Below are 18,833 nucleotides of genomic sequence, written 5' to 3' on the forward strand. Positions count from 1 at the left end.
ATGGGAGTAGAGGAGCACCTTTTGATCAGCCCTAAGCCAGGGTTCCTAGCTGTGTCCCATGCATCTGCTGGCTCTTAGCCCTGCAAGTGACACAACATGTGGGAAAAGCAGCATGGTCTAAAGGGTAAGGCATTAGGCTGTGGTTAAGAGGGCTGGGTTCTAGTGTGAGCTGTGCTACTGACCTGCTGTGTGACATAAGGCAAGTCACTTAACTTCTTGTCTCCCCGCCGAGCTTTGTTTGCCTTGCCTTTTTAGAGTACAAAGCCTAGAAAATCTTCACAGGTATTTAGCCTCCTAACTTCCATTGGAATTAGGTGCCTGAATAGTTTTGTGGGTCTGGGTCTAAATTTGGGATAAACACTAGGTGTTTGTACAGCACCTAGCACAATGGGGCCCTGATCTGAGCTGGGGCATTTAGGCATTATCATAATATTACCACAAGTAATGAAAGAGAACACCCTCAATCCATGCCCATTCACCTTGAATCCTGGCAAGGCAGACTCCAGATACATTTCTTTCCCTACTTCTACTTGAAGCATGAAGGTTAATTCTCTCTCTTGGAACAATCAACATGAAATCCAAGTAAGGGGCTAATTCTCCATTGACCAACATCCCTTTTCCACCACCCTTATATCAAACGTGCATTGTGGGCAGATTAAAACTGATTTGTCACAGATTGGTCCATGAATGGTGTTGTCTTTGTTAAAGACAATGTTCCCTATGGGTAGGGATCCTGCATGTCCGCCTGCCTCTGGAGACAGAGCTCCAAAGGTATCTGTGACAATGTAGTAATCAGCTAGCAATACAAGCCCATCGTGCCCTCATTTAAAGTTCATTGTACTATTACTCTCTGCCAACCCTACAGATTTTTAAAATTAAATTTCTTTCAAGGGCTAAAAATGTAATCAGCATTCTACTGGCATATTTTGCATACACACAGCTCTCAGCCTGCCAAGGAACAAATGTGATTGTGAAACAGCAGCCGACGGAGTTACTGAAGCAGAGTGGATAGAATGAGCTTTTCTTTGAGTGGACTATGAATGCCCAGTTCTCATTAGAAAATAGAACAAACTCTCTAGGCAGCTTTGCAAATTCCATGCTTTAGTGTCAGCTTCATGATTCAACATTTCTGGCAAGAGAGACACCAATACACTAGACCTGGTGGTTTGAATGGCACCCAGGTCAAATAAGCAGGCATAAAACTGGCCTAAGCAAGAGGGCCCTGAAAGATTAGGCCATCTACACGGGTGGCATGCGTGCAAGAGAGATACATGTGGAACATATTTCTGTGTTAAACAGTTCGTCCATCAGTTCCCTGCCTTTCTGGCATAAACTGGCTTGCTGAGGCTCAGGAAAATGAGAAGCCATCATTTTTAACAGCCAGTAGCTCTTGAGACATTTGGGTGAGCTGTTCAGTTCTTCATTGCTGACCAGCCTGAAAAGGTGACCATGATGGCTCCTGGATGTTCATTTCCTCCCTCACTCCAAATGCAATTGGTACAGAGGACGGCAGAGGACACAGCCACGATAACGCTGCAGAGCCAGGAATGAAACACGTGGACGGTATTTTGTCTAGAGAGGCTGTTTCTTGCATTCTTGGAAACGTTAACCCTCCCTCCCTCCCTAAACTCTCATCCCATTCATTTCTTCCTCCTCCCTTACTCCTCTCCAGTTCATCCCACCCTCCTCAGTCCCCACGCTTAGATAAAAGTGACTCTTACTCTGGCATCCAGCCAGAGCCCCTGAGCTAAAACTGCCATGTGTCTGGAGCAGATTCCAGAGGGAGATTACTCAAGCAAGAGAGTTTTGCACGTGATTTTAAAAATAAGAAAAGTTTGCCAACTATCTCCCCTAGTGTCCTGGGCTCTGTTTTCTGTATCTACAAGGAAGAGTTATAGAAATTAACCAAGAGGTTAGACAATGAATTTAGAAGAGTTATTCGAGGCCTAACCAGCCAGATCCTCAGCTGGCATCAATTGATTTCAATGGAGTTACACCACGAAGGAACTGGCCAAAAGTGTCTCCCCAAACTAACAGCCAGTCTATATATTCCACAAGGATTTGACAAATTATGACCTCCATTTTTATAGCAAACATCTTGCACACTTATGCTGGGAGGACCCTTTCCAGGTTATTTTCTTGGCCTTCATAATGCACTCAGAGCTGAATGGTGTCTGATCTCGCCATATACTTTGTTATGTGCCTTTGCAAGCCGTGTGTGTGTGTGTGTCTCTACTACATTTGTCCTTGCATGACTCTAACATATAACCACATATCTTGTCATATTCTTGCAGTTTTCCTGTACAATCACATGCCTTGTTGTGTTATTGCACCAGTGGTGTGTGGTTGAGAACAGATACCACATACCTAGAATTGTTTGTATTACTCAGGAGGATTTTTTTTTAAAATGCGTGACTTGCTCAACCTAGCAAAATGATGAGCAATTAAAATATTTGTTTTTTTCAATTTTCCCCGTGTCACTGTGATGATATAGGGCAGGCATGTAGATTGTTTGCTCAGGCCAATAAATATTCCTGGCAACTTTGGAGGGATTCACTTACCCAGGCATTCTAACCCTGCAAATACAAGTTTGGATTTCATTTTCCCACAAACATTTTTTAGGGATTAAACTTGACTGCTTGAATCTCTGCAGAAAATAAATGCAAAATGAGGCCCAAGTGAATTCACTTTAAGAAAGCCAAACAAGTATTTATGGAAGGTCATTTGCATCATTAGCCCAGGTTTGGTTTATACATTAGTTTGCCACTCCAAGTTTGTCCTCAATTATGCTAATCTGAAACAGGGAACACCCAGCACCTCTAGAGCATTTTCCTGCTAATGCAATTATTCCCAGGGGGGGCACAGGGGCTGGGGATTTCCTGTGCTCAGAGCAAAGAGGCAGATCGTTCCTGGCTCAGCTTGTTCTTCTAGCAGGCAGCTGAGGCTCAGCAAATTGCTCTGCATGGTCTGCAAGTGTTCCAGGACTTGGGCTCTTGATTTCCAAAGGAGAACAACAGGAGGGAGCGGCCAGGGAAACAGAAGGCAAGTTCAGACAAGGCTCATGGCTGCCTGCCCAGGTTGGCCTCTATTAGTCTTTTATAGTAAATATTTGTTCTGAATGATGGTGCCGTTTACCCAGGAGCGCACTTGAAATCTGTAGCAGGGGGATGTGGTCGACTGGTAAATAACACTTTGCACTTTCATCCTGGGACACTAATGCATTTTACACATCCTAAGTCAGGAGTTCTCAACGCTTTTCTTTCTGAGCCTCCCAGCCACCCACCCACACATGCTATAAAAACTCCATGGCCCACCTGTGCCACAACTGTTTTTCTGCATATAAAAGCCAGGGCCGACATTAGGGGGTAGCAAGCAGGGCAATTGCCCAGGGCCCCATGCCACAGGGTGCCCCACGAAGCTAAGTTGCTCAGGCTTTGGCTTCAGCCCGGGTGGCAGGGCTTCAGCTTTCTGCCCTGGGCTTCAGTGAGTCTAATGTTGGGCCTTGCTTGGCAGACCCCCTGACACCTGCTCATGGCCCCCCAGGGGGCCTCGGACCCCTGGTTGGGAACTGCTGTCCTAAAGCCTACAAGTACAACTACCCCTCTGGGGTGGGTAAGGATCACAGATGGAGTGGGGTAGTGTTATTAAACTGTTGTCCCACTGAGGCTGCAAGGAGGCCAGGATTTGGCCCAGAAGAACAGATGCGGAGGGTCCAGTTCTGCTCTCAGCTAGACAACTACAGCTTCCATTGAGGTCAGCTGTGATGTTGGCCCAGCCCGGTATAGCTGTGGTATAGTGAGTGGAACTGGAGAAGGGGGGCGAGGTTTCAGGAGGGACCTAGTTTGTGGTAGCACGAGGGTCACAAGCTAGGATATGGACTGCTGCCAATCAAACTGGAGAACGTGACATAGAACACGGAGCAGTCAGTAAAGATCTCTTTCCGACAACCCCGCCAGCCTATTGCAGCATTTATTGTTAGTGACTAGAAGTGAATTGCTCAAGGTCACATACCAAGCAAGTGGTGGTGAGCAGAATAAAACCCATGTCTCCTGACGTACAGTTCCCTGCTCTGGTAGTAAACACCATTGTTTCCGTCACGCCTGATTTAAAGGAGGTGATCTTGTAGGGTCAGCAGGTGTCCCCCAGGGATCAAAGCTGTTTTACCTTCTCCTAAAATGAGCAGCCACCTATAAGCAGGGATGTGGGAAGCTGGACCCTTCCAAGTGGCTGATAAATACAGAACTTTGACCTTCCTAAGCCTTATGAGCAGAGATATTTACCCAGCAAGATTCAGAGAAACATAAGCAAATCATGGAGCCCTGCCTTCCCTCTTGATGACAGAAGTGACTCCCTCCCCATCCTCTATTGAGCCCCCTGGAATGAAGGCTGAAAGAACATTACAACTCCAGCTCCTACAGTGGTGAGATCAACCCACAGCCAGTCATGGTGGATGCACAAGCAAACACAGATATCGGGTGTCTGCCACCCTAGAACCGGTTCAGCCCAGTTTCTGAAGTCCCTCACCCAGCGGTTGTATGCACAGAGAAAGCCCACTTTTCATTAGTTACAGCAGCAGAGGTTGATCCACAGGTGAGCCAAGACAGCTTCCTGCTAGCCAAGGCCTCTGCAGCCATGCTAAGCTCATCCCAGCTCTTTATACCCTCTGCTCTTGCCACTGGCTCTGTTCTTGTGATAACAGTGGGATTGGACCTGTTCGTTTCAGTCCCTTGCCAGCTAACCAAATCTACATGGAGAGCAGGAGTGCTTGATGCGCATATGTACTGACTTGAACATGCTTTGAAAATCCTAGTCTGAACTTTTAGAAGAAAATAAACATTTGGAGACCTGGGCACTGTGACAGTTAACTAACTTTTTTTTTTTTTTTAATTAAAGGACACCAGATGGCATTTTTCTCCTCTTAGCTTTCAACCGGCGGGCTCTTCATGGGTAATGTTGATGTCCCGAGTCAGCCAGGAGCAGCCACAGAGAGATGATAATGCATCTTTAATGTCCAGGAAGTCAATATAAACCCCTCGGCACTACTGCTGTGTTTTTTCTTTCCTGCCTTATCATTAAAGAGCAGGTTTCTGAGTTTGGTTTTCTTCCTCTTTCCTAATGTTGTCCAACCTTTCAGGCAGAGATAAAAAATAACAGCTTTTAAAGAAGTGTCTTCAAGATTAAGGAACTGGCCTGCAGTCTGTAGCCAACATGAAATAAATATTTGTGACGTCATTTTACTGTAATTCATCTGCCTGCTACACCACTCTGATCTTATTTAGCGTCTCCTATCCCAGGACTTCTGTCACTGGACAAACATTAATTAAGCCTCACAACAACCTAGTACGATAGACTGTAGTAATGGCCCAAAACACTGTATCTTAGTTTACCTATATATACATTGGGGCTAATAACTCATGTGGGTATGTTTCTCTCTCTGCATCTGTCTGTTTATCCATACATTGCATGTCCCCTTTCTTATCACCTGTTTACTTCAATGGGATACATCTGTGAGTAAGTGCTCCTCAATGTGAATAGAGGTCACACAATCTAGCCCTATATAGTAGTGTATGGATAGACATAGGCCACATCCCCCTACTCGCACACACAGCCACACACCCTCAGTTATTAACTATTATACCCATTTCATATATGGGTAAACTGACACACAGAGGCCTAGTTTCTGCCACCTTCACTCCCACTGAGTATCACCTTACTTCTTGTGTGGTCCCACTGAAATCAGTAGTAAATGGCACGAGCAAAGGTGGGAGGATGCTACCCCACATCACAGGGGCAGATCTGTGAACAGACCTTGCCTGCTAACGGCCTGCCCTAACTATTGTATCACTATCCCTTCATAATGTCCAGACGTTTTTCCTTTCCCCCACCCTCCCCTCATGCTTGCTCTGTCCAACTAGCCTGGGCAATTCTGACAACCCCCAACAGCAATCGTTTGGCAAAGTTGACACAATGAACTCTGGGAGCTGGAAGCAGGCATCATGTTACTCTCATTTTCTTCTTTCGTTCTTTTCCCCCCATGTAAGTAATTATCTTCTACCTGCCTAAGTGTCTCCCTTACATCCATTGGCTTTTATCTCCATTTTCTGTCTTTAAACTGTCAAATATATGAGCTGTTGCATCCCACCATAGAGGTGGATGCATTTTAGTGATCCAGTAAAGTTAGCTTTCTATATTGTACATATGTTTAATTCTATCAGGCTTGATGCTTGTAAAAGGTGCTATGTGATTTGGTATATAGCATATTTAGAGGAGCTGTTGAAGATGCTGGAGGAGTTGTTGTTGAAACATTTTCCTGATTTGTCAGATTTTGGAAGGCCATTGACATTTCCAACAGTTAAAGATTTTTGACCAGCTCTATTACTTAGTGATTGTGAAAGGTGTTGGGTTGACAGGCCTGGAAACCCAGATCATTGTTTATTCACAAGGCAGGGGCTGCATGACCAGAGGCAGTACCAGTTTCCATCACTCTGCCCTGCCAATAAGCCTCAAACTTGACCTCGGCAATAACCCACCTCTCAGAGTGGACAAGGCAGCTTAATATCCATGGCTCATTCTCTCCTGGGCCTGTCTTCTAGGGATGGTTGGAGAGTTGAGGTCAGAAGATGGAGATTTGGTGAAACAGAGGCTGTTGGCAGAAAGGTTCTGTCAGGGCCGCCCAGAGGATTCCGGGGGCCCGGGGTCTTCGGCGGCGAGGGGCCCTTCCATTCCTGGACCCACCGCCGAAATGCCCCGAAGACCCGCAGCGAGGGCCTCCCAGCTGCCGAATTACCGCCGAAGTGGGACCCGCAGCCGAAGCGCAGCCCGGTCTTCGGCGGTAATTCGGCGGAGGGGGGCCACGCCGCGGGTCTTCGGGGCACTTCGGCGGCGGGTCCCGGAACGGAAGGGCCCCCCGCCGCTGAATTACCGCCAAAGACCGGGCTGAACTTCGGCGGCGGGTCCCGCTCCGTCTTCGGCGGTAATTCGCCAGCGGGGGGTCCTTCCGCCCCGGAGCGGAAGGACCCCCCGCCGGCGAAGACCGGGAGCGGCAGAAGCTCCTGCGCCCGGCCGCACAAGAGTTTGCTGGGCACCCCGGAGCGAGTGAGGGACCCCGCTCCAGGGGCCCCAAAAAACTCTGGTGGGGGCCCCCGTGGGGCTCAGGGCCTGGGGCAAATTGCCCCTCTTGCCCCCACCCTCTGGGCGGCCCTGGGTTCTGTTCCAACAAAGTTCTCTGGTTTTGGAAAGAAGGTTTGAAATGGCCGTGTGGCAAAGTTGTTGCCCCAACAACCCCTTTCCTGACCAGATGTGGTGCAGCAGCAACTTTTGCCTCAGTTTCTCCCACAGTCCTTCAGCCAACTCCAGCTGTATGGGCATCCTGGCTTCCGTCCAGGCCACTTGACAGAGTCCAGCCCCTTCTGGGGCCTCAGAGTCCTTTATCAAAGTCCAACCAAAGATGAAAACAACCAAACCTTCAGCTAGCTGGCAGCCACCTTGTTGCAGGCATGTCTCCGGTACTTTAGACCGTCCTTCTGTGCCTCAATCCATCCCACAAACCAGGGGCTGGCCTACTCTTCCCCTTACTCAGAGGTTCAAGCAGGCTGCACTGAGGCCTCCAGGTCACCCTGGAGAAGCCTGTCTGGTATTCTCCCCTTTCTCCATCTCACTCTTCCTTCAGGCTGCTTCTCAGAGAGAGGGAACTCCCACCTCCTCTTGTCTGGGATTTTCTCCCTTCAGCTGGGCTCAGCTTTTTATGGAAACCAGCCATGCTCTCCCTAAGTGGGGCTTTATTCCTAATTAGGCCTGGCCCACTGTCCAGGTGTCAGCAAGCAGGCCTCACAGGGTATATCTTCACTGCAATAAAAGACCCGTGGCTGGCCCAGGTCAGCTGACTTGGGCTCGTGGGGCTATAAAATTGCAGTGTAGACATTTGGATTCTGAGACCCTTCCCCATCATGGGGTTTCAGAGCCCAGGCTCTGGCCTGAGCCCGAACGTCTACACTGCAATTTTATAGCCCCACAGCCTGAGCCCTGTAAGCCCAAGTCATTTGACCTGGACCAGCTGTAGGTCTTTGATCGCAGTGTAGACATACTCCATGCTGGGAAAGGGTTAAGATGGGGCTGTGTGGGGAAAGCACCCCATCATAAGTCAAAAAAGTGCTGGCTTGGGGGTTGTACCTACATTTCATTTCAAAATTTAAGTTTATTTATAGTTTTTTAAAAAGCTACTTTTTTTTAAGGTGAAAAATTCAACTGGCCTGATCTAAATTGTTTAGGGATTTTTGGTTGCCAAACATTTTTGAGAAATTGAATTTTTGTCCCATTTCAGGATGGGGGGGGGGGGTTTGTGCTGTGGATCTAAGTCCACTAGGACTAAACTGGGGGGATCACCAATTTATTTGTAGGAATGTAAAGAGCCATCAGGAGCAGTCTTCTGGACATGTCCAGCTTAGATTCTATTTGAACCAGAGAGCCAGAAGCAAAAGGTTCCAAGCTCTTGAGCTGAACAGTTCACCTTAAACAATAACAATGAGGAGGATGCAGAGGTGCTTTGAAATAATTCATTCCAAGTGCCTGTAATGAGAGTTTAGACCCGTGTCTGCCCTTCTCTGGCTCCACAGTGCACAAATGTATTTACTAATCAAGGGGCCATCGTATACTGCATCCAGTGTACTCTATACATCCAAAGTCATAGATAAGCCCTAGCAGAGGATTAATTAGGTGGATTTGTGTGATCCAATTAGCTTTGCTATTGCTGCACACTGGACTGCAAAGCAATTAGCACAGCAATTCAGCAGGGTTTAGAGAACAGTTTATATTAAACACAGTCATCGGTAATAAGCCTGACTAACATCTTTGTAACCATTAGTCTGCGGCACTGAAATAGTAATTATCCCTGCCATTCTAAAGCAAGGATGTTCTAAAGGTGGCTCCAATGGCCTCAGAACCTGATGGAAAGCCCCATGAATAGAGTATTGCAGCCCATTGACATCCCTGGGCTCTGGAGCAGGCCCTAATATGCAGCTGTTTTGAAGGTGTCTGTCATGGGACACAGAAACCTATATCCTAATTATGAAGAATTCACCATCAGAAACCTGCCAGTGTGCTGCCTGAATCAATGAGCTACTAGGCTGTCCTTTGACCTCTAGAGACTCCTGTGCAAATCCTGCCTACCACCTACCCAGAAGTTTGATGGCCTCCATATCCTATGGACATTGGCCACGTTATTGGCCTGATCCTGCAAGGTGGTGCTGAGCCCCCTCAACTCCTGCTGGAGTCTCTGGGAGTTGAGGACATTCAGCACCTCTCAGGATCAGGCCCTGAGTCTTCTATTCCTTAGGCAGAGTGGCTTCCTGCTGAGATGGGTTTAGCCCAGCCAGCGGGAGCAAAGAGAAAGCGTTCACTAGACAGAGCTGTTGTCTGTGGGTTATTATTCTCTGTATGATCGAAGCACCGAAGAGCCTCACTCATGGACCAGGACCCTGCTGTGCCAGGCGCAGAACAAAAAGATGGTCCCTGTGCCAAAGAGCTTGCAATCTAAATACAAGACAAGTGACAACAGATGAGATGCGGACAGATGGGGGAGCACAAGGAGACAAAGAGACTATTGGGCAGCATGACAGGCTGTGGTCCCAGCACACAGTTAGACCTCTGTCCAAGACTTGGCCATGGGAAGGTACCGGATACCACACCAATACCAGACTGTGACCTCACACCAGTTTAAATCTGGGGTTACCCCCAATGGCTTCCAGTGTGAAATCAGACCCTGACTTGGCAGGTCCAGCCACCAGGTTCAGACAGACACCCCAGTGCCGAGCATCCCTCTCCCCAGTGTTGCTTCTGGGGCATGGGGCTGAGTGACAGGTGAAAAGGGTAGAGATGCAGATAAAGTCGAAAGAAGATACTTATATTTTCCCCTTCTCCCTCTCAGGATGACCTTTCTGGGTTCAAGACACACTTTAATCCATTTCTTACGATCTCTCTCCCTCTTTCCACTTTCTCTCTTGTCTCCCACCAATTGCTTTAAATATCATAAAACCCTTTCCTAATTACTCCAGCCCTCCCTCCCCTTGTAAGTTGGATGGCTTGCAGCCGATCTGCAGCGCCATCTCCCGATTATGCAAGCGCACGGTGCAAACTGGCATCTCCACTGAGTATGCTCCCCATCAGGGATTGACAAGCGTTACTCCTTAGGTAAAGGGCACAGCGGACTACCTGGCAGAGTACATGCGCTGCATCTGCTCGTCTGCAATGACACTGCTGGCAAACACAGCAGATATAGCATGCAGGGAGGGATTCTCTTAGAAAGGCATACTATTGAGATATACACCATAATAATCCATGGATATCAAAAGAGACTGGGAGAGCTCCAGGTGAACCAGGGCCCTACAACACTGCTCAACAGAGGTCTAACATCCAGCTCTTACTACAACCATCACCCATATCAGAGAGTCAGAGAGCTCAAGGGAAACACACTAAGCATCTAGAATCATAGAATCATAGACTTTAAGTCAGAAGGGACCATTATGATCATCTAGTCCGACCTCCTGCACAATGCAGGCCACAGAATCTCACCCACCCTAACCTATGTCTGAGCTATTGAAGTCCTCAAATTGTGGTTTAAAGACTTCAAGGTGCAGAGAATTCTCCAGCAAGTGACCCGTGCCCCACGCTGCAGAGGAAGGTGAAAAACCCCCAGGGCCTCTGCCAATCTGCCCTGGAGGAAAATTCCTTCCCGACCCCAAATATGGCAATTAGCTAAACCCTGAGCATGTGGACAAGACTCACCAGCCAGACATCCAGGAAAGAATTCTCTGTAGTAACTCAGATCCCACCCCATCTAACATCCCATCACAGGCCATAGGGCATATTTACCGCTAATAGTCAAAGATCAATTAATTGCCAAAATTAGGCTATCCCATTATACCATCCCCTCCATAAACTTATCAAGCTTAGTCTTGAAGCCAGATATGTCTTTTGCCCCCACTGCTCCCCTTGGAAGGCTGTTCCAGAACTTCACTCCTCTGATGGTTAGAAACCTTCATCTAATTTCAAGTCTAAACTTCCTGATGGCCAGTTTATATCCATTTGTTCATGTCCACATTGGTACTGAGCTTAAATAATTCCTCTCCCTCCCTCATATTTATCCCTCTGATATATTTATAGAGAGCAATCATATCTCCCCTCAGCCTTCTTTTGGTTAGGCTAAACAAGCCAAGCTCTTTGAGTCTCCTTTCATAAGACAGGTTTTCCATTCCTTGGATCATCCTAGTAGCCCTTCTCTGAACCTGTTCCAGTTTGAATTCATCCTTCTTAAATGTGGGAGACCAGAACTGCACACAGTATTCCAGATGGGGTTTCACCAGTGCCTTGTATAATGGTACTAACATCTCCTTATCTCTACTGGAAATACCTTGCCTGATGCATCCCAAGACCGCATTAGCTTTTTTAACGGCCAGGTCACATTGGCAGCTCATAGTCACCCTGTGATCAACCAATACTCTGAGGTCCTTCTCCTCCTCTGATATTTCCAACTGATGCGTCCCCAGCTTATAACAAAAATTCTTGTTATTAATCCCTAAATGCATGACCTTGCACTTTTCACTATTAAATTTCATCCTATTACTATTACTCCAGTTTACAAGGTCATCCAGATCTTTCTGTATGATATCCTGGTCCTTCTCTGTATTGGCAATACCTCCCAGCTTTGTGTCATCCGCAAACTTTATTATCACATTCCCACTTTTTGTGCCAAGGTCAGTAATAAAAAGATTAAATAAGATTGGTCCCAAAACTGATCCCTGAGGAACTCCACTAGTAATCTCCCTCCAGCCTGACAGTTCACCTTTCAGTATGACCCGTTGTAGTCTCCCCTTTAACTAGTTCCTTAACCATCTTCCAATTTTCATATTGATCCCCATCTTTTCCTATTTAGCTAAAAATTCCCCATGTGGAACCGTATCAGATGCCTTACTGAAATCGAGGTAAATTAGATCCACTGCATTTCCTTTGTCTAAGAAATCTGTTACCTTCTCAAAGAAGGAGATCAGGTTGGTTTGGCATGATCTACCTTTTGTAAAACCATGTTGTATTTTGTCCCAATTACCATTGACCTCAATGTCTTTAACTACTTTCTCCTTCAAAATTTTTTCCAAGACCTTGCATACTACAGATGTCAAACTAACAGGCCTGTAGTTACCCGGATCACTTTTTTTCCCTTTCTTAAAGATAGGAACTATGTTAGCAATTCTCCAGTCATACGGTACAACCCCTGAGTTTACAGATTCATTAAAAATTCTTGCTAATGGGTTTGCAATTTCATGTGCCAGTTCCTTTAATATTCTTGGATGAAGATTATCTGGGCCCCCCGATTTAGTCCCATTAAGCTCTTTGAGTTTGGCTTCTACCTTGGATGTTGTAATATCTACCTCCATATCCTCATTTCCATTTGTCATCCTACCATTATCCCTAAGCTCCTCATTAGCCTCCTTAAAGACTGAGGCAAAGTATTTGTTTAGATATTGGGCCATATCTAGATTATCCTTAACCTCCACTCCATCCTTGGTGTTTAGCAGTCCCACTTCTTCTTTCTTTGTTTTCTTCTTATTTATATGGCTATAGAACCTTTTACTATTGGTTTTAATTCCCTTTGCAAGGTCCAACTCTACATGGCTTTTGGCCTTTCTCACTTTATCCCTACATGTTCTGACCTCAATAAGGTAGCTTTCCTTGCTGATCACTCCCATCTTCCACTCCTTGTAGGCTTTCTGCTTTTTCTTAATCATCTCTCTGAGATGCTTGCTCATCCAGCTTGGTCTACAATTCCTGCCTATGAATTTTTCCCCCTTTCTTGGGATGCAGGCTTCTGATAGTTTCTGCAGCTCTGACTTGAAGTAATTTCAGGCCTCCTCTGCCTTTAGATCCACAAGTTCTTCAGTCCAATCCACTTCCCTAACTAATTCCAAATACAATTTAGGTGGGGCTACTATAAGGTGGGTGCATAACTGGCTGGATAACCGTACTCAGAGAGTAGTTATTAATGGTTCCCAATCCTGCTGGAAAGGTATAACAAGTGGGGTTCCGCAGGGGTCTGTTTTGGGACCGGCTCTGTTCAATATCTTCATCAACGACTTAGATGTTGGCATAGAAAGTACGCTTATTAAGTTTGCAGATGATACCAAACTAGGAGGGATTGCAACTGCTTTGGAGGACAGGGTCATAATTCAAAATGATCTGGACAAATTGGAGAAATGGTCTGAGGTAAACCGAATGAAGTTTAATAAAGACAAATGCAAAGTGCTCCACTTAGGAAGGAACAATCAGTTTCACACATACAGAATGGGAAGAGACTGTCTAGGAAGGAGTACGGCAGAAAGGGATCTAGGGGTTATAGTGGACCACAAGCTAAATATGAGTCAACAGTGTGATGTTGTTGCAAAAAAAAAAAGCAAACGTGATTCTGGGATGCATTAACAGCTGTGTTGTGAGCAAGACACGAGAAGTCATTCTTCTGCTCTACTCTGCGCTGGTTAGGCCTCAACTGGAGTATTGTGTCCAGTTCTGGGCACCGCATTTCAAGAAAGATGTGGAGAAATTGGAGAGGGTCCAGAGAAGAGCAACAAGAATGATTAAAGATCTGGAGAATATGACCTATGAAGGAAGGCTGAAAGAATTGGGTTTGTTTAGTTTGGAAAAAAGAAGACTGAGAAGGGGACATGATAGCAGTTTTCAGGTATCTAAAAGGGTGTCATCAGGAGGAGGGAGAAAACTTGTTCACCTTAGCCTGTAAGGATAGAACAAGAAGCAATGGGCTTAAACTGCAGCAAGGGAGGTTTAGGTTGGACATTAGGAAAAAGTTCCTAACTATCAGGGTGGTTAAACACTGGAATAAATTGCCTACGGAGGTTGTGGAATCTCCATCTCTGGAGATATTTAAGAGTAGGTTAGATAAATGTCTATCAGGGATGGTCTAGACAGTATTTGGTCCTGCCATGAGGGCAGGGGACTGGACTCGATGACCTCTCGAGGTCCCTTCCAGTCCTTGAGTCCATGAATCTATGAATAATTTCCTTCATTTTTTAAAGGTAGTCCTTTTGAAATAAAAAACCCTAGTCACAGGTCTATTTTTGTTTATCCTTCCATTTAGTTTGAACTGAATTAGCTCATGATCACTCGAACCAAGGTTGTCCCCTACAACCATTTCTTCTATGACGTACTCACTACTCACCAAAACCAAATCTAAAATGGCATCCCCTCTTGTTGGTTCAGCAACGACTTGGTGAAGGAATCCATCAGTTATCGCATCCAGAAAAATCTGACCCCTATTATTATTACTAGCACTTGTCCTCCAGTCTATATCTGGGAAGTCAAAGTCTCCCATGGTCACACAATTCCCATTAGTATTTACTTCATTAAAAACATTAAAGAGGTCTCTATCCATATCCAAATCAGATCCCAGTGGTCTATAGCACACCCCAAGCACTATCTCAGGGGAGGCTCTAGTAGCTTTCTTTCCCAATGTGATTTTTGCCCAGACAGACTCTGTCTTATCCATTCCATCCCTTATTTCTTTACAGTTAACCTCATCATTGATATACAATGCTACTCCACCACCTTTGCCTTTATTTCTGTCTTTCCTAAACAGCATATACCCTTCAATACCTGTACTCCAGTCATGACTACTATTCCACCATGTTTCTGTTATCCCTATAATATCTGGTTTCACCAGTAACTCTAGTTCCTCCATTTTGTTACCTAGGCTCCTCGCACTGGTGTACAAACATCTTAATTTTTGCTGTTTGGCTTCGCTCACATTCTTTACCCGATTAGGCACAGACATTCTACTGCCAGTATCACCTATTAGACTGGTATCTACACTCCCCTTCCTCCTTATGTCCATTCTCCTACCCACGGCTGTATCCTTTCTTACTTCGTTTTCTTCCCTCTCAATGTTAAAATCCGGCATGGCGATTACCTGGACATCTCCCAACCATCTCCCCCAAATTCCTAGTTTAAAGCTCTCTTAATCAGTTGTGCCATCCTCCATCTTAGAAGTCTATTTCCCTCCCTACTCAGGTGAAGTCCATCCCGAGAGAATCCTCCCAGTGGCCATACATCCTAAGGTCCTCCTTATAGCACCACTGCCTGAGCCATCTGTTGATTGTCATAATCTTCACACACCTTTGTTGCCCTTCTCTAGGAACAGGCAGAATCCCACTGGAGATCACCTGAGCCTTGATTTCCTTAAGCATCTTCCAGAGCTTGGCATAGTCTCCCTTGATCCGTTCCAGCGAGAATCTAGCCGTATCCTTTGTTCCCATGTGAAGGACTATCAGTGGATTCTTTCCTGCTCCCGTTAGGATCCTCTTCAGCCTCAGGTCCACATCCCGTATCTTAGCAAACAGAAGAGAAATAAGGAGGCCAAGAGAAAATGTTGTATGGTAACATGCAAGTATACACAGACCTTTAGAGCAGGGGTCCCCAACCCCCGGGCCGTGGACCGGTACCGGTCCGTGGCCTGTTAGGAACCGGGCCGCGAACCGACCGCTAGCACATCAAGCGGCGTGTCTCCGGCAGGGCCCCGAGCCCCGCCCTGCTCAGAGCCGCGTGGTGAGGGGGTGGGGCTGCGAGCTCCGGGCTGAACTCAGCTGCCTCCGCTCGGCGTGGAGCTCCCAGCCCCGCCCCCTCACCACGCGGCTCTGAGCGGGACGGAGCTCAGGCCCCACCGGAGGCACGCCGCAGCTGTCGGGCAAGGCGCTGAGGCTCCAGGTGAGCGGGGAGCCGGGGGTAAGAGGCTGGGGCCAGCGGGGTTGGCTAAGTGGCAGGGAGTCTTGGGGACAGTCAGGGCACAGAGAGGGGGCGGAGGTTGGGGGGGCGGTCAGGGGGCAGGGAATGGGGGGGTTGGATTGTGGGTGTTCTGGGGGGGTCTGTCAGGACTCAGCAGGGTGGGGATAGGGGTTGGGGCAGTCAGGGGACAGGGAGCAGGGGTGGGGTGGGGTCCCAGGGTGGTGGGGATCTCTGGGGGATGGTGAGGGGACAAGGAGCAGGATGGGTCGGGGATTCTGAGGGGGACGGGCAGTCGGGGGGACAGGAAGTGGGTGGGGGTCAGATAGGGGGCAGGGCTCCCACTAATTCTGCATTATGGTCAGTTGTATAATTATTTCATTATATATTACAATAATAATAGAAATAAAAGTACAAAAATAAATGTAATGCGCTTGAATCGTCCCAAAACCATCCCACAGGTCCACGGAAATTTTTTTTTCTACGAAACCAGTCCCTGGTGCCAAAAAGGTTGGGGACCGCTGCTTTAGAGGTAGGAATAACAGAGATACACCCAGTATCCACCACTCAAGCCCAACAACTTGAAACGAATAGGAAAACCCATTTGTTGTTATTGGGAACCTTTAATAAATACACTCAGCATTCATGCTAAAGAATTAGAAGGTTTTATTGACTGCATCCAGCTTTGTCAGAGGCATCCACAGAACTGAATGAATGAACGAATGCTCCCAAAATATCCTGTCCCAATACACCAGCGTGCCCTGGGTCTCATGAAAAACCTGGGTGGACATTTTGGAAAGTGTCTCTACCTTGGTTGTTCCACAGTCCAGCTCAGAGACATGGCGGGAGAACAAACTAAGCCATTGCATTCCTGCATGGAAAGGATCATGTTTCACAAGCTAAAACAGGCTGCATGCACGGTTTGAATATTTTAATGTATTCCAAGAGGGCCTGGGGAAATTTTGTCAACTTCCAACCCAAATTAACCACGACTAGCCTTGAGTTTTGATGAACGTGTTCATTCTGCTCACTTATTCAGTGAATGGTTTATGAGAACATATTTCAGTTTATAGATAATTCACGACCTATCCCTTCGATTATTTGCAATTTGCATTATGCAGCTGGTTATCTGGATCATGTGGTATTGTTTCTGCACCCTCATTAGACAACGTCCAAACCAACACGGAGGCCAAGATTTTCCCAAACGACTAGTGGTTTGGGGTGCCCAACTCGCAGCATTTTAGAGAGGCCTGAGTTTCAGAGGGTGAGTGCTCAGCCCAGGGGTGAAAGTAACTTAAAAGTCTTACTGGTACAGGGGGGCCCAACTCGGGCAGAAGGGGCGGGGATGGGGGTCAGCCTCCCCAGCCAGCCCTTCAGTGCTGCCTGGCCTGCGCCACCCAGGGCTCTGGCAGCAATTTAAATGGCCCAGGGCCCCAGCCGCTGCCACGGTAGCAGCGGCCAGGAGCCCCAGGCCCTTTTAAATCGCTGGCTTTGGGGCAGCTGCCCCTTCCCCCCCCCCGCCTTGGTGGCCCTGGGGGAGGGGGGGAAAAAAGGGCAGCGCTTTAACATTGGCTGTGTATGGGCCCATACCGACGGCCACTTCTTACCAGTACACCGTACCAGCCCGTACCGGCCCACTTTTACCTCTGGCGCAGCCCTCCCTGAAAAATCAGGCCTTTTAAAGGCATCTCCAGCTGAATATCCAAAAACTGAAGCTCCCAAAATCACCTGTCACTACTGAAGAATCTAGAGCAGGGATTTTTAAGAAGGTCGTGCAAACAAACCCACATTCCACGAACATTACCACAAACAAAAATCTCGCTCAGACAACTAGCCCCAGAAAGCACGGAAAGGGGACTGTGAATACCTCTGGAAGCATAACTGTGGTTTTTATTTAAATTCTTTCTGAGTGTTTTGTAGCCTTCACCAAGATCTACTAGACAAACAAAAATTATAATCACTTCCTTTTCTGCGACACAATACACACTGATATTTGATAGTTAATACTTCCTCCTCTGAGCTGCACTGATATATTTTCAAAAAGGCTCATCCAAGGCCCTCCCATCATAGATGCCAAAAAACTTGCAGCCTGGAAATGAAGTAACACAACATTATTTACATATTTTCATGTTGACCTTTCCTTTGCCTGGCTATGTAGGCTTCTTTCAAAGCAGGAAACAACTTCAATTAACAAATAAAGAACTAGCACATGCAATTAGCTGCTTGGTGCGCTTGGGAAATAGGAGTTTTTTAGGATTAAAAAAAAATAAAATTATAAATCCATAATGCAGAAAGCAGCCATACAGAGAAAGTTACTTTCCCCATGCACAGAAGTGACCGTGAGCATAGTATACGTATATTACTGTCAGCTATTATCTTACTAATCATACGAAACAGAAAAGTTGAATATAGGGTAACTTCCTGTTTGCAGTCTGCAACGCTAGACTAGGTAGTGTTGCACAAAGTCTTTGTGCTCTATCCGTAATACCATGCAAAGGCAGAGCTGACTATTTCTCTTGATTCCTTTTTTTGTGTCCATTGTGATTAAAAAAAACCCTCAGCCATATACACTGGGTGAGGGTTGATATTTTGTAGCATTTCTGCAAGGAGACACAGACCATTAATTATTTTTAATATTGTGGTAGCACATAAAGGCCCCAGTTTGGGATCAGGGCCTCACTGGTCTAGGCATTGTACCCATATGTAATGACAAGACGATCCGCACCGAAGAGAGATTACAATCTAAGTATCTGACCTCATCTAACTAAACTTCTCCCTGGCACTTCATCTCTTTCAGTTGCCAGTGACAACATCAAAATGATCTGCAATGAAACTGGTACAAAATTCCCTCTCCCCCTCCATCTCCCCCAACAGTGTCTTTTGATCACACCATTGTTATATTAAAAAACAAAATCCTATCGTTGTTTGGAACTGGAAGCTCCCTTAGGAAAGGCCCTAGCTTTCAGGAAATTGGTTCCTTCAATCAAAACTGGCCCAAGTCTCCAGGCAGAAACTTTAATGAATGAATAATGCCTCCAAGGAGAAAGGAGGCAAGCAGC

Source organism: Mauremys mutica, chromosome 7, assembly GCF_020497125.1.
Source record: "Mauremys mutica isolate MM-2020 ecotype Southern chromosome 7, ASM2049712v1, whole genome shotgun sequence".
Taxonomy (NCBI): Eukaryota; Metazoa; Chordata; order Testudines; family Geoemydidae; genus Mauremys; species Mauremys mutica.